Source organism: Leptodactylus fuscus, chromosome 6, assembly GCF_031893055.1.
Source record: "Leptodactylus fuscus isolate aLepFus1 chromosome 6, aLepFus1.hap2, whole genome shotgun sequence".
Classification (NCBI taxonomy): Eukaryota; Metazoa; Chordata; class Amphibia; order Anura; family Leptodactylidae; genus Leptodactylus; species Leptodactylus fuscus.
The window spans coordinates 17,811,107-17,826,614 of record NC_134270.1 but is presented as its reverse complement, the minus strand read 5'-3'; the positions used below and the strand labels follow the sequence as shown (position 1 = coordinate 17,826,614).

The following is a 15,508-nucleotide window of genomic DNA, read 5'->3' as shown; positions in this document are numbered from 1 at the left end:
ACATTCCATATACCTGTATTCAATATTGATATTTAATATGGTGCAGCACAGCGCCTTGAGTCTTTTATTCTGTGTATCTATTTTTGTGTCTGTTTGGCTTTATCCATCTGCCCTGCTGTATTATGGTTTTAAATGGTAACTATTTCCTTAGTATTTCATAAATATTTGAGATTTTTACACTACCTAGTAGTTTGATTATTGATTGGCTTGTGCTTTTTTCGTGTTGTCTGTATGATCTATTTTCAAGCCATATTTTGATATAATGTGAGGTGTTTTTGTATGAAGAGACATCTAGATTTTTTACATTAAGATATTCGCTGTAAAGCCTCGTTCATATCTGTGTTGGTATTCCATCCAGGGGAGTACGCATGAGGACCCCCCCGAACTGAATACAGAACGCAACTGCAAGCGGTGTGCCTGTGAAACACATGGACCCCATAGACTATAATGGGGTCCGTGTGCTTGCCGCCAGATCTCCACAGGGATCATGCAGACAGGAAAGTAGTTCACAATCTACTTTCCTGTCCGCATGATTTGTGTGGGCAGTGTGCGACAAGCCCGGACCCCGTGTGATTTTACTGCACAGCGCTTGCAATTGCGTTTGGTATTCCTTTTGGGGTCCCCATGCAGACTCCCCTGGACGGAATACCAATGCAGATGTGAACCAAGCATAAGGGATAAACACTTTTATATTTCTATTTTGGACACTTTCAGAAGTGATGATCCCAATGTGTTTTTTTTTTTCAAATTTTTTAAAATTTACTTTCATTTGTAAAATTGTGAAAGGGAGGTGAGTAAAATTTTCATTCCTTCTACTGTTAATTTTTTTTACAATATTTGTATTATATTTGAACATGCAATCCATAAATGATTTATACCATACTTGGTAGTGATAATATACTGTCACTCGGTATTAGGTGTAACGTGCCAGGAAACGGCTTTTCACTGCCATAGTATACAGTAGAAAGAATTTCCGGCAGTCAAAATTCAAGCTTCCAAGGTATGTAATTTATTAACATCCGACAATAGTGAACAAACGTTTCAGTCTGATATAGACCTTCTTCAGTGTGACTTTAAAAGATACAAAATAAACATACAAAATGAAAATAAGAAAAACCAGTCCACAATATAAAAATAATAATAGAAAAGGAATAACGAAACAAATACAAAAAAGATTATACCAAGTGCATAGATATACATATAATGACCGATAACTCTAACATCTGAGAATTGAGAATCCCCCAAAAAGTTGGAGGTGTCTCAATAAATGGACGGTATAAAAAAGCCTAAGTATCAATGTGTATAGGAAATCATGTAACATGCACCAAAATGAACACAGATGGATACAATGTTGGATAATATAGCGAACCAAATGTAATAAGAGGAAGGGTGCCCAGCTTACTAATACAATGGGTAAAGTCCTATACAAATATAAAATCCTGTACAATCTTACCGGTATAATGGTGGAAGAGTGAAGTCGAAGCCAAGGAATAAATGGTATGACGTCCAGGTCAGATGGAGTAATCATAGTAGAGAGGAGTGGGGTGTATTGGCACCGTCAGACTGGGAGCCACGCCCCCAAAAAGGGGTATGGCCCCAAGTCCAAGAGCACCCAGCACCCTCTGACATAATGGGAATAGGTGGATTTCTACATATTGCTCCCACTGAACTACGTTCCAGGGATTATGAGAAGGTATCAAAAACCCTCCTGTGTGACCCTCACAGAGTACCTCAAGACACAGATGATCCCAAGGGGAATACGGTCTCACCTTCGGCCCACCATCTTCAGAGAAAATATGGAATACTATTCGTTGTTTGAACAAATCCTTAACAAATGCTCTTTGGACCTGGTGACCCTAACAGTTGACTACCTACAGAAATCTATATCTGAACAACAGGAGAAAATCAAGAGTATTGAATCACAACTCCAATCAACCTTCACTGAATCTGAATTTTCAACATTGAAAAATAAAGTGGATTCTACTCTATCAAACTACAGACAGGGACAGGAGAAAAAGAAGAAAACAAATTCTTGAGAGACGCCAAAGATTACACCATTAACCAATCGTAACAAAAATGAAAAGAAAATTGAGTTTTATTGGTTTTGTTACGTTCTACAGTCATTGGAGGCAGCTGGAGGGGACATTAAACAATGGGGTAGTTGGAGGGGGACAAATTAATGGCAGCTGGAGTGAACATTAAACTGGGTGCAACTAGAGAAAGAGATTAAACTGGGGTAGCTGGAAGGGGACATTAAACTGGGGGCAACTAGAGGCGGACATATTGTCCACAGTTTAATGTCCCTTTCCAATTGCCCCCAGCTTAATGTCTCTATCCACTAACCCTTATTTTTTAATGTCCTTCTCCAGCTGTCTCCAGTTTAATGTCCCTCTAAATCTCCCCTAGTTAATGTCCCCACTCCCTCCATTTGCCACCAGTTTAATAACCCCCCCTTCATCTGCTACCAGTTTAATAGTCCCCCTTCCATCTGCCCCCAGTTTCATATCATATTCAGTACACCCTGCACCCCACATCTCTGCCCCCTCACACAGTACACCAGGCACTCGAGGTTTCTCCATTTTCCTCCACTGATGTAACTCTTCTTCATGTAAAGGATCGTGTTACAAGCATAGACACGCCCCCTCGTCATGTGACGTCTGATGTCATCAGCAAGTCCTTGCGGGATCGTAGTATTAGCTTTTATCCAATAGTGTACTAAGGTGTATTCATGAAGACACGCATCACGGGAATAGCAAGGCATGTAGTAAGCTGTCCGGGACCGCGGGGCAGCAGTCTGCGGTAATCGGGACACTTCTTTGTGTGAATTAACTCATGTTTAGCAAGTTGTGGTTTACTTGTAAAACGTTTCCCACATTTTGAGCATGAAAATGGCATCTCCCCTGTGTGAATTCTCTTATGCATCGCAAGATTTGATTTGTCGCTAAAAAATTTCCCACATTCTGAACATGGGAATGGCTTCTCCCCTGTGTGAGTTCTCTGGTGTTTAACAAGATAGGATTTATTTGTAAAACATTTCCCACATTCTGAGCATGAATATGGCCTCTCCCCTGTGTGAGTTCTCTGGTGTGTAACAAGAGTTGATTTCTGTCTAAAACATTTCCCACATTCTGAGCATGAAAATGGCTTCTCCCCTGTGTGAATTCTCTGATGTATATCAACAGCCGATTTCTGGTGAAAATATTTCCCACACTGTACACATAAATATGATTTCTCCTTCGTGTGACTTCTTTGATGTATAACAGTCCTTTTGAGGCTTTCATTTTGTGATAAATCAGAAGATCGGACCTGCATAGAAGGATCAGATGATAGATCTTTGCTGTGAAGGGCTGAGGGCATATTTGGGATAATAACTTGTTCTTCGTATGTATCTTGTGTGATACCACCATCCTCTGCTTTATAATCTGAAGATATGAGATGTTCCTCTGACCTCCATGTACAGACATCTGATAAGAAGAAAACTGATTTTATTATTTTTAAAAAAACAATTGACAACATTTGTATTTCTAAGACATTGGTGACAAAACAGATGACCTAGTAGACCTCAGAGTGAGGACCAGTAGATGATGATGGTAGGCCATCAGGCGGTTCTCCTCCATATTGCAGCCACCATCTTCCTAGGTTCATGTGTCACTGCTCCTGTCACCTCTCTCTTTTCGTGTAATGCTCAGTGGAGAACCATAAAGGCTCCTGTGAGATGGAGGTAGACATGAGCGTACCTATCTTGAGCTCCTTAGGTCTTTTTAACTCTCTAACACAAACATAGGCTTAGTAATGTCAAAGTGACAGCAAAAGGTATAAGGCTATGTGTAAATGGATGATAACAAGAAGTAACAGGTTTTTTTTACTTTTTTTTTTTTTTTTTATAAAAAAGGTCCAAGTAGCGGCCCAGGTTGTCCGCCAAGATGGTATAAGGTAGGGAGTAACGGCAGATAGGTATTCGCCATTGAAGTTATGCATGTGGCATCAGTTGCTTAACCCATTAAAGACCGGGACAATTTTCGTTTTCGCATATCTGTTTTTTAACTCCCCGCCTTCAAAGACCCTTTTTTTTTTTTTTTAACAAGTTCACAGATTCACATGACGGCATATTTTTTATGGGCCAAATTGTACTTTGTCATGGCATCAATTAATACCCTGTACAATGTAATGGAAAGCTGGAAAAAAAATTAGAATGAGGTGGAATTGGAAAAAAAAACGCATTTGTACCAATTTCTTATGGGTTTCAATTTTACAGCATTCACTATGTGGTAAAAATGATGTTACCTTTATTCTGTCGGTCAATACGAGCATGGCGATACCAAATTTATATAGTATTTGTAATGTTTTGATACCTTAAAAAAATTTTAAAAACTTTGCAAAATAGAAAAAAAAAATTTGTGTCGCCATATTGTGACACCTCTAACTTCAGCAAATTTAAATGTGTTTAGCTGGGTGAGGCATCTTTCTATTCGGGAAGTCGTTTTGATGATACCATTTGGGGGAAGGTCTGATGATTTGATCACTTTTTATTACATTTTTTTTAGGAGACAAAGTGTTAAAAAAAAAAAAAAGAAACTGCCATTTGGCAATTTTTTTTCCTGTTGATATTCACCATATGGGATAAATATTTTTATATTTTAATAGTTGTTGCATATTTGAGCCCCGGGATACCTAAAGTGTTTATTAGTATTGCAATGTCTAGTAACATCCACTGCCTTCTATTACATGCTGCCTATAGAACTATGGTAATGACTAGCCTGGGAGCCTTCAATAGGCACCTGGCTGTCATAGCAACTGATGGTGTCTGCGCACTTTAGATGCTGTGGTCACTTTTACAGCGGCATCTAAAGTGTTAACAGCCGCAATCTGTGTCGGCAAAGATCGTGGCTGTTAGCGGTGGGCGCTGGCTATATTAGACCGCCGGTAACTGCCTTGTATGGAGAGGGCTGAGCTCCTGGTATGTCACTGTTTGTTAAGGAGTTAAAAGCAATAGAATGCACTAAGTTCAACACAAGTGACTGAACTATCAGCAACATGGCCAGATAATGAGCTCAACCAACGAATATATGGATGACTGGGCGTACATTGTTCTTTGCATTATGTTATTGATGATTGACAATGTAAAGGAGTAGGATAAGGACTAGGAAAAGCGGACAGCAATGATAACAACCATGTATTATGTGGAAGTGCCCTGACTACAAGAATGATCAAAGGTAGGGGGAAGGGGGGGGGGGGGGGGGGAAGTATGGTCACCGTGTTTGCCTTGCCTCCTCCACCACCAATCTGTGTTTCCAATATGCCCATGAGATGCAGATACATGTTCCGAGTTGTGATTCCTAAACTTCCTACACATGTATTTGGACCGCGCCTTACTTTCTGCCTGCAGATTTGGCACACTGAGAAGGAGCTGTTGTGTGGCAATGTAAAAAAAAAAAAAAAAAATCCCACCCACGAGATGCCTCCACCGATACACCAAAATAAACACTTAAAAAATCTAGTCTACAATTGCTTCCAATAGTTTTCTTCTCCTACATTACCCTGGTATCTTAGTTTACCACCCTTACTTACCGCTCCTATTAAGGTTTATTGCTTAAATGGGAGCGGAGCGGCAGATCTGTCCACTGTATGGCAGTAACCCCGGGGAATTGTATCACAGCTCCAATTACTTGCTGTCTGTCCACTACCAGCTTCAGCACCAGAGGCTGTTACGACAGCTGATCTGTGCGGGGTCCGGATGTTGGACCCCGACATATTACATACTGGTGACCTATTATCTGTCTCATTTTAACTGTCTGAAATTATCCTATCTGTCTAATCTCTCCTCACAAAAATGGAGACCTTCTCCTCCCGAAGATATATGTCACCAATGACCATAGAGCTATAGATCATAATCAGCTGTCCATTGCCAGGAGGGCTGCTTACTAGGCATTATGGGTTAGCGTTCCTGCTCCCCGAGGTCATGTGATCTTTCTCTGCTTTATCCATGCTTTCACATACCCGCAACCATTTCAGCTGGCTAGGGCAAATTGAAAAACACGTCATGCGGTTATTATAGTCAACGGTTTTTCTTCTTCTTTCCATCATCCGGTGGGTTACCGCTGTGTCCTCTGGAAACATTATATTTTGGTTTCTATCACCTGATGTGTTTTATTCTACTTTAGTGCTGTTAAACAACTAATTAAACATTAAGTTTTTAGATAAACGGTTTGCAAGTATTGTATAGTGAACTACTTATTGTTATACTGGTCTCTAGGCCACCCACAGGCACTGATATATAGAATTATAGGTCAATGACCACTGGTTATTTGATACAGGTCCTAAAAACAGGCAAATGCTTTTTACTTATCCCTTGTGAGAGCAGAAAGTAATAGGCCTCATGTACCTAGAATTATTTCATGCCCATATCGCAGGGGTAAGTTTATATTGATATAGGTTTGTAAATGCACAATGTAATGGAATCACATTAAAAAAAGCATCACATGATTTGTAGCTGGAGAATGAGGAGAATCTGTGATTATTGTGTACTTAATGGAGACTACTCACCCGGGTGGTCACCTGGGCGAATCTCCTCCTTACACTCCTCATCGCCCCTCACAGACGTCTCTGGAACATTAATAATGTTCAGATCTTCACCCGGATACAAAAGCTGTGAAAGAAATATTGTAAAAGTCACCAGACGGATGGAGAAGTCACATGGGATGTTTTATAGGAGAAGAAAAGATCATTCATTATCATGACCACCAAAAGTGACAGCAGGAGTTATCTGACCAAATAGCTGCAGGTCTCCTGGATAAATCCACCATGTTGTCATCTACCTGATCATCCTGGGAGTCGTCTTCTTCCTTGCAATCCTGTAATAGAAGAGGACTGGGACATCTCTCCGTTCCTCCACTACTCAACCAGAAGCCTCCATAGCCAGAAAACTGTGAGAAGATCCAGACAACATGTCATGTCTATGGTCAGCTTTATCCTGCCATCTCCACCTTTCTCATTACACAAGTAGAAAACATCTAATACTGTGGGATAAAACCAGACTGACCACGAGACCTTCACAGCCCTTCTACAGGGCAAAGGAAGATTTCATGTCACCTTATCTCCATCTACCTGATCATCCTGGAGGACATTTTCTTCCTTACAGTCCTGTGGTAGAAGAGGACTGGGACATATCTCCGGTGATGTTCTCTTACTGGATGGAACTGGAGGAAACACATACAGGGACTGAATTCATTCTTTCCATACAGATAATGAGAGGCCGTGTGTATTTAGTCATGTCTATTACCTGCTGATGTGAGGGGCTGCTGATCCTCCATCATCACCTCCTTGTACACATCTTTGTGTCCTTCTAAATACTCCCACTCCTCCATGGAGAAATAGACAGTGACATCCTGACACCTTATAGGAACCTGACAACACAATGATACAGTCATCACCAGATCCCTTCATAGCGCTCCTGTATAATGTCCCAGCATTCCCAGCAGTGTCACCTCTCCAGTCAGCAGCTCAATCATCTTGTTGGTGAGTTCTAGGATCTTCTGTCCATTGATCTCCTCATGTATCAGGGAGTGAGGTGGAGGCCCCGGGATTGGGCTCAGGGTTCTCCCCCATCCTTCAGATACAGGAGCCTGACAGCGCCCACTAGAGGTCTTCTTCACTACTGTGTAATCCTGTTTATGGAGACACATTAATAAATATCACTCCATCCATTCCCAGAGTCCCTCACCTCTCCAGTCATATCATCTGTTATTACTATAGATAAGAATGATGTAATGTGACATCATCAGAATCTCTCACCTCTCCAGTAAGCTGGTGCAGGATCTCCAGGGTGAGATGTAATATACTTTCTGCCATCTTGTCTTTCTCTCTATCCATCCTTGATGGGCAAATCAGGAAAATGATCTTATATCGAAGACATCTACTCAGGAGATTCTATACTGTAGTGGCCTAAATGGAAAGAAGATGAGTCAATGTAAAATCATAAAAAAATTCCATGTAAAAAATTACAATGACTTTGTCTTAGCTTTAAGCAGTAATGTAATGGAGCAGGTCATATAACTAGGTTTGATATCTAGTATAGATCTTTTTGTAGGAGGAGAGGAGATTGCTCAGTACAGACAGTGCTAGGCAGAGACAGAGAAATACCAGGTAGATTAGGTCTTATATTCACTATAGGGGGAATCAGAAAACCCAAGTGATTTCTATCCGGCATCTTCCCCTATCCCATCACCCGGCTGATATGACATCCCCTGCACACCACTTACTCCAGCAGACAGAACAGCTCCAGGATCTGAGCCTGCAATGTCCCGGGATGGAAGCTGCTAAATCCTAGTGGGCTAAAGGACTTCCGGTGACGTCGTGACCATGTGACCAGCCTCTGGTGTGGGCGGAGCTATTCAAGACAGTGCCGAGTTACACAGGAAGAGAAGGCTGCAGTGAATGGAGGCTGGAAGGTAAAATGGAGAGAAGAGACTGCATGTGTAAGCATGATAGCGGGGTTCAGGCTGTGTATGTGAGCATGATAGCGGGGTTCAGGCTGTGTATGTAAGCATGATAGTGGGGTTCAGGCTGTGTATGTGAGCAATGATAGTGGGGTTCAGGCTGTGTATGTGAGCATGATAGTGGGGTTCAGGCTGTGTATGTGAGCATGATAGTGGGGTTCAGGCTGTGTATGTGAGCATGATAGTGGGGTTCAGGCTGTGTATGTGAGCATGATAGTGGGGTTCAGGCTGTGTATGTGAGCATGATAGTGGGGTTCAGGCTGTGTATGTGAGCATGATAGTGGGGTTCAGGCTGTGTATGTGAGCATGATAGTGGGGTTCAGGCTGTGTATGTGAGCATGATAGTGGGGTTCAGGCTGTGTATGTGAGCATGATAGTGGGGTTCAGGCTGTGTATGTGAGCATGATAGTGGGGTTCAGGCTGTATATGTGAGCATGATAGTGGGGTTCAGGCTGTGTATGTGAGCATGATACTGGGGTTCAGGCTGTGTATGAGCATGATAGTGGGGTTCAGACTGTGTATGAGCATGATAGTGGGGTTCAGACTGTGTATGTGAGCATGATAGTGGGGTTCAGGCTGTGTATGTGAGCATGACAGTGGGGTTCAGGCTGTGTATGTGAGCATGATAGCGGGGTTCAGGCTGTGTATGTGAGCATGATAGCGGGGTTCAGGCTGTGTATGTGAGCATGATAGCGGGGTTCAGGCTGTGTATGAGCATGATAGCGGGGTTCAGGCTGTGTATGTGAGCATGATAGTGGGGTTCAGGCTATGTATGAGCATGATAGAGGGGTTCAGGCTGTGTATGTGAGCATGATAGTGGGGTTCAGGCTGTGTGTGAGCATGATAGTGGGGTTCAGACTGTATGTGAGCATGATAGTGGGGTTCAGGCTGTGTGTGGCTGTGTATGTGAGCATAATAGTGGGGTTCAGGCTGTGTATGTGAGCATGATAGTGGGGTTCAGGCTGTGTATGTGAGCATGATAGTGGGGTTCAAGTTGTGTGTGAGCATGATAGTGGGTTTCAGGCTGTGTGTGAGCATGATAGCGGGGTTCAGACTGTGTATGTGAGCATGATAGTGGGGTTCAGGCTGTGTATGTGAGCATGATAGTGGGGTTCAGGCTGTGTATGTGAGCATGATAGTGGGGTTCAGGCTGTGTATGAGCATGATAGTGGGGTTCAGGCTGTGTATGTGAGCATGATAGTGGGGTTCAGGCTATGTATGAGCATGATAGAGGGGTTCAGACTGTGTATGAGCATGATAGTGGGGTTCAGACTGTGTATGTGAGCATGATAGTGGGGTTCAGGCTGTGTATGAGCATGATAGTGGGGTTCAGACTGTGTATGTGAGCATGATAGTGGGGTTCAGGTTGTGTATGTGAGCATGACAGTGGGGTTCAGGCTGTGTATGTGAGCATGATATTGGGGTTCAGGCTGTGTATGTGAGCATGATAGCGGGGTTCAGGCTGTGTATGTGAGCATGATAGCGGGGTTCAGGCTGTGTATGTGAGCATGATAGCGGGGTTCAGGCTGTGTATGAGCATGATAGTGGGGTTCAGGCTGTGTATGTGAGCATGATAGTGGGGTTCAGGCTATGTATGAGCATGATAGTGGGGTTCAGGCTGTGTATGTGAGCATGGTAGTGGGGTTCAGGCTGTGTATGTGAGCATGATAGTGGGGTTCAGGCTGTGTATGTGAGCATGATAGTGGGGTTCAGACTGTATGTGAGCATGATAGTGGGGTTCAGGCTGTGTATGTGAGCATGATAGTGGAGTTCAATCTGTGTATGAGCATGATAGTGGGGTTCAGACTGTGTATGAGCATGATAGTGGGGTTCAGACTGTGTATGTGAGCATGATAGTGGGGTTCAGGCTGTGTATATGAGCATGATAGTGGGGTTCAGGCTGTGTATGTGAGCATGATAGTGGGGTTCAGGCTGTGTATGTGAGCATGATAGTGGGGTTCAGGCTGTGTATGAGCATGATAGTGGGGTTCAGGCTGTGTATGTGAGCATGATAGTGGGGTTCAGGCTATGTATGAGCATGATAGAGGGGTTCAGACTGTGTATGAGCATGATAGTGGGGTTCAGACTGTGTATGTGAGCATGATAGTGGGGTTCAGGCTGTGTATGTGAGCATGACAGTGGGGTTCAGGCTGTGTATGTGAGCATGATAGCGGGGTTCAGGCTGTGTATGTGAACATGATAGCGGGGTTCAGGCTGTGTATGTGAGCATGATAGTGGGGTTCAGGCTGTGTATGAGCATGATAGTGGGGTTCAGGCTGTGTATGTGAGCATGATAGTGGGGTTCAGGCTATGTATGTGAGCATGATAGTGGGGTTCAGGCTGTGTATGTGAGCATGATAGTGGGGTTCAGACTGTATGTGAGCATGATAGTGGGGTTCAGGCTGTGTGTGGCTGTGTATGTGAGCATGATAGTGGGGTTCAGGCTGTGTATGTGAGCATGATAGTGGGGTTCAGGCTGTGTATGTGAGCATGATAGTGGGGTTCAGGCTGTGTGTGGCTGTGTATGTGAGCATGATAGTGGGGTTCAGGCTGTGTATGTGAGCATGATAGTGGGGTTCAGGCTGTGTATGAGCATGATAGAACGGTACAGGCTATATGTGAGCATGATAGTGGGGTTCAGGCTGTGTATGAGCAAAAGAGGGCGTGGGGAGCACTTTGTGTTAAAAATAGAGGGGGATGTACAGGATGCTTGAGAAATAAAGAGGAGATGGGGGTGCAGGCTGCCCAAGATGGAGAATTGAGGTTGCAGCTTGCGTGATAAAAGGGGTACATTGAGAGTATAGCTCTGTGTGAGAAAGGGAAACGGGGTTCAGGCTGTGTGAGGGGAAGAGGGAGAGGTGCAGGATGTGTGACAAATGGGTCAGTCTCATGAAGGGAACACGTAACATATGGGGGGGGGGTTTATTCATTGTTTTACATGGGGCTTGTGTCTCTGCTGTCACATCAAATTGCAGAATGTCCTCTGATTTTTTTTTAATACATTTGAGTAAAATTAAACCTCAAAACAATGTTTATCTAGGTTTATTTTTTTTGCTTCTAGGTTTATGTGAGATCTCAATGGTGTGAAGACCCCGCTACAAGATCATTAGGTGCCAGTGCTCTAGACCAAGCGAAGTGCCCCCTAGTGCTCAAATGTCTCAACCGGGCACCTCCAAATAGGCAACACTTATAAAGGTTTATATAACAAGGCTTTGTTTGGAGCCTTCAGTAACATTTATTTGATGGCCCCCTCAGTGCCCCCCCCCCTTTCAGTGCCCACACGGTATATAATGTCCCTTACTCTGCCTCTACATGTATGCAGCCTGTAGTAGAAGTGCCAATATTTTGTAATGCATTACATTAGGGATCAGACTCCCTGGGATTCAAGGCCCCCAGGGGGTACACCTGCCTTATGCACCCCCATACACAGAATTAGAAAAAAGTTATGGGTGTCATAATATGGCGACTTCAAGAAGAAAAAAATTTTGCCACAGTTTTGGATTTTTGTTAAGGGATTAAAATGTAAATAAAACCATATAAATTTGTTTTCCCTGGAATTGTACCGAAACATAGAATACAGGTGACACATAGAATACAAGGGACACATATATAATACGGGGGAGACACACAGAATACAGGGGGGACACATAGAATACAGGGGGGACACATAGAATACAGGAGGACACACCTAGAATACAGGAGGACACACCTAGAATACAGGAGGACACACCTAGAATACAGGAGGATACACATAGAATACAGGGAGGACACATAGAATACAGGAGGACACATAGAATACAGGAGGACACATAGAATACAGGGGGGACACATAGAATACAGGGGGGACACATAGAATACAGGGGGGACACATAGAATACAGGGGGGACACATAGAATACAGGGGGGACACATAGAATACAGGGGGGACACATAGAATACAGGAGGACACATAGAATACAGGAGGACACAGAATACAGGGGGGACACATAGAATACAGGGGGGACACATAGAATACAGGGGGGACACATAGAATACAGGGGGGACACATAGAATACAGGGGGGACACATAGAATACAGGGGGGGACACAAAGAATACAGGAGGACACATAGAATACAGGGGGGGACACATAGAATACAGGGGGGACACATAGAATACAGGAGGACACAGAATACAGGAGGACACATAGAATACAGGAGGACACATAGAATACAGGGGGGGGACATAGAATACAGGGGGGGACACATAGAATACAGGGGGGACACATAGAATACAGGGGGGACACATAGAATACAGGGGGGACACATAGAATACAGGGGGGACACATAGAATACAGGAGGACACAGAATACAGGAGGACACAGAATACAGGAGGACACAGAATACAGGAGGACACATAGAATACAGGGGGGACACATAGAATACAGGGGGGGGGCACATAGAATACAGGGGGGGGCACATAGAATACAGGAGGACACATAGAATACAGGAGGACACATAGAATACAGGAGGACACATAGAATACAGGGGGGACACATAGAATACAGGGGGGACACATAGAATACAGGGGGGACACATAGAATACAGGGGGGACACATAGAATACAGGGGGGACACATAGAATACAGGAGGACACATAGAATACAGGGAGGACACATAGAATACAGGAGGACACATAGAATACAGGGGGACACATATAATACAGGGGGGACACATAGAATACAGAGGACACATAGAATACAGGAGGACACATAGAATACAGGAGGACACATAGAATACAGGGGGGACACATAGAATACAGGGGGGACACATAGAATACAGGGGGGGACACATAGAATACAGGGGGGACACATAGAATACAGGGGGGACACATAGAATACAGGGGGGGCACATAGAATACAGGGGGGGCACATAGAATACAGGGGGACACATAGAATACAGGGGGGACACATAGAATACAGGGGGGACACATAGAATACAGGGGGGGGCACATAGAATACAGGGGGACACATAGAATACAGGAGGACACATAGAATACAGGAGGACACATAGAATACAGGGGGGACACAGAATACAGGAGGACACAGAATACAGGAGGACACAGAATACAGGGGGACACATAGAATACAGGGGGGACACATAGAATACAGGGAGGACACATAGAATACAGGGGGGCACATAGAATACAGGGGGACACATAGAATACAGGGGACACATAGAATACAGGGGACACATAGAATACAGAGGGGACACATAGAATACAGGGAGGACACATAGAATACAGGAGGGGACACATAGAATACAGGAGGACACATAGAATACAGGGGGGGGGGCACATAGAATACAGGGGGACACATAGAATACAGGGGGACACATAGAATACAGGGGGGACACATAGAATACAGGAGGGACACATAGAATACAGGAGGACACATAGAATACAGGGGGATACATAGAATACAGGGGGGGCACATAGAATACAGGAGGACACATAGAATACAGGGGGGACACATAGAATACAGGAGGACACATAGAATACAGGGGGCACATAGAATACAGGGGGGACACATAGAATACAGGAGGGACACAGAATACAGGGGGGACACATAGAATACAGGGGGGACACATAGAATACAGGAGGACACATAGAATACAGGGGGGACACATAGAATACAGGGAGGACACATAGAATACAGGGAGGACACATAGAATACAGGGAGGACACATAGAATACGGGGGGGGACGGACATAGAATACAGGGGGGACACATAGAATACAGGGGGGACACATAGAATACAGGGGGGACACATAGAATACAGGAGGACACATAGAATACAGGAGGACACATAGAATACAGGGGGGGCACATAGAATACAGGAGGACACATAGAATACAGGGGGGACACATAGAATACAGGGGGGGACACATAGAATACAGGAGGACACATAGAATACAGGGAGGACACATAGAATACAGGGGGGACACATAGAATACAGGGGGGACACATAGAATACAGGGGGGACACATAGAATACAGGGGGGACACATAGAATACAGGGGGGACACATAGAATACAGGGGGCATGTGTCGTTTTTGGCTACAGAGTAAATGCCATTAAAACAAAGCCCGTAAAAAAGTTGCACAAATGCAGTTTTTCTCAAATTCCACCCCATTCTGAATTTTTTTTCCAGCTTCACAGCACATTGTACAGAATAATAAATGGCACCTTTATGAAGAATAAATTTGTCCCGTAAACATTAAAGGAGTGGTCCAGGATAAAATGTAATTCCTACACTAATATAAACACCCACCCCCGACTACTTTCTAAATTACATAATTTATCAAAAATACATAATTACCCATATCCCTATGGTGATCATGTGACCGCCCCAGGGACATTTTCTGGTTACTGGTGACGTTCCGTTTCCGGAAACAGAACGTTAGTACTACTCCCCCCACCCCTTCTCTCTCCACCCCATCATACTTACCTCTCTCCTTTTAGACATCCTCCTGCAGGATGTCTTCTCCCTCTTTGCTGTCAATCCACCTCTACTATGCAGGTGTGGGAGCAATAGCCTCTGATGGCTGCGTTGTAGAGGTGGATTGCCGACTGCAGAGCAAAGAGCAGCGGCGGGACTATTGCGTGCTCCGGCAGAGTCAGAAAAGAGAGGGAAGCTGTCTCGCCGGAGGAAGTCTGGAAGTAAGAGAGAGGCAAGTATGATGGGGCGGGGGCGGTGGGCTAAGTTAGTTGGGAAGGTCTAGTAGTGGGCGGGATAGCTAGAGAGATGGAGGTTGAGGTAGTGCGAGTCAGCCTACACGTACCATGATGCATTTGCTAAGGCCTGGTTCACATCTGTGTTAGGTATTCCATTCAGGGAGTCCACTCGGGGATGCCCTCTGAACGTAATATTGAACGCATTAAAAAGCGATAAGCAATGAAACCACATGGACCCCACAGGCTATAATGGGGTCTGTGTATTTTCCACACGAATCATGCGGAGAGAAAAGTGCTGCTTGTA

General features: G+C 44.1%; 1 pseudogene; it reads right to left on the bottom strand.

The window, feature by feature from the left end:
* Positions 1-14,995, bottom strand: part of LOC142209934 (uncharacterized) — a 28,606-nt pseudogene extending 13,611 nt beyond the window's left edge.
* Between the last annotated feature and the right edge of the window lie 513 nt (positions 14,996-15,508).